Source organism: Eulemur rufifrons, chromosome 7 (genome assembly GCF_041146395.1).
Source record: "Eulemur rufifrons isolate Redbay chromosome 7, OSU_ERuf_1, whole genome shotgun sequence".
Lineage (NCBI taxonomy): Eukaryota > Metazoa > Chordata > Mammalia > Primates > Lemuridae > Eulemur > Eulemur rufifrons.
In genome coordinates, this window is record NC_090989.1 from 219,142,972 (window position 1) to 219,144,854 (window position 1,883).

The 1,883-nt window shown below is 41.3% G+C and overlaps 1 pseudogene; it reads right to left on the reverse strand.

Annotated features, from left to right (window-relative positions):
- Positions 1 to 618: 618 nt before the first annotated feature.
- On the reverse strand, positions 619 to 1,581 carry LOC138387206 (heterogeneous nuclear ribonucleoprotein A1-like; annotated as a pseudogene).
- Positions 1,582 to 1,883: the final 302 nt, after the last annotated feature.

Sequence of the window (1,883 nt, forward strand, 5' to 3'; positions counted from 1 at the left end):
GTAAATTCACACGTATTGGGTACAATGCACACTGAGTGATGGACACACTTATAACTTTGACTCAAACTGTACAAAAATAATTCATGTAATCAGAACCTTTGTACCCCCATAATATTCTGAAGTAAAAAAAAAAAAAAATCCATGATCATGGAAAACAGTCTGTTCTTTTCCATGCTTATACACCAAAGCAAACAAACAAACAAACAAATGACATGTATGATGTAATTAAATTTTTAAAAGTAACTGGAGTCTAATGCAGTCTTTTTTTTTTTTTTTTTTTAAAGTCACATTTATTCAGCGTCATGATCAGACTATTACATTTAGCAGTCACCAGCATGGGTGCAAAAATAAAAAATCTACATTAAAACCCTTTGTTGGAATGCTTTACACTTTCCACAGAACAGAAACTAAAATAACCTGTTATACAATTAGTCACAAATACAGTCCTCGAGTTTTTTAGCCCATACACATGAGTATTGTCTAAAACATGTCTTCTTTGTAGCAGCTAGGCCCTGCCACCACTGTGCTTGGCTGAATTCACAAATCTGTTGTAACCTGTAGCTTCCCTGTCACTTCTCTGGCTCTCCTCTCTTGCTAAGCTTTGCTTTCTGGGAATAATTAAAACCTTCTGCCACTGCCATAGCTACTGCTGCTACTGGAACCACCACAGCCACCTTGGTTTCGTGGTTTGACAAAATATTGGCCTCCACCACCATAGGGGCCAGAGCTTCTGCCTCCAAAATTTCCTTCTTTCATGGGTCCAAAATTTGAAGACTGATTGTTGTAATTGCCAAAATCACTGTAGCTTTCACCGCCTCCAAAATTGCTTCCATCATTACCAAATTCATTTTACACATCCCCACTGCCACCATATCTGCCACCACCACGGCTGCCACCAAAGCCACCTCGACCACTGAAGTTTCCTCCATGGCCAAAGTTGTCATTCCTACCAAAACCACCTCCATGACTGCCACCAAAGTTTCCAGAACCACTTCAACCTCTTTGGCTGGATGAAGCACTGGCCATCTCTTGCTTCTGCAGGGCTTTCCTTACTTCAGAGTTGTGGCCATTCACAGTATGGTATTTCTGAATGACAATCTTATTCACAGAATGATGGTCATCAAAGGTTACAAAAGCAAAGCCCCTCTTCTTGCCACTGCCTCTGTCAGTCATGATTTCAATCACTTCAATTTTCCCACACTGTTCAAAATAGTCTCTTAGGTGATGTTCTTTAGTATCTTCTTTAATGCCACCAACAAAGATCTTTTTCACAGTTAAGTGGGCACCTGGTCTTTGAGAATCTTCTCTAGAGATGGCTCTCTTTGGTTCCACAACTCCTCCATCCACCTTGTGTGGCCGTGCATTCGTTGCTGCATCCACCTCCTCCACTGTGGCATATGTGACAAACCCAAAGCCCCTGGAGCGCTTGGTGTTTGGATCTCTCATTACCACACAGTCCGTGAGTGTTCCCCATTGCTCAAAATGGCTCCTCAGACTCTCATCAGTCGTTTCAAAGCTCAGCCCTCCGATGAACAGCTTCCGCAGCTGTTTGGGTTCTTTAGGAGACTCTGACTTAGACATGATGGCAGTGGGAAAAGAGACTTCAACGATGCTTCCTTGGCAGCGTCCACGGGCAGAAAGCCTAATGCAGTCTTACCTCGGCGCACACCCAGGGGGAAATTGATTTAGTGTTCTTAAATATATTTATTCTTTGAAGAATATAAAATATTCAAAATGGAGATTTCCTGCGGATATATCATAGATGAATATTTTAAAGCTGTCTTATTGTTTTTGTTCCAAGTCCAGATACATGACATAGAATCTGATTATATATATGATTTCCTTGAGCCCTGACATTTGAGAAGGTTTTCCGGGATAACAAA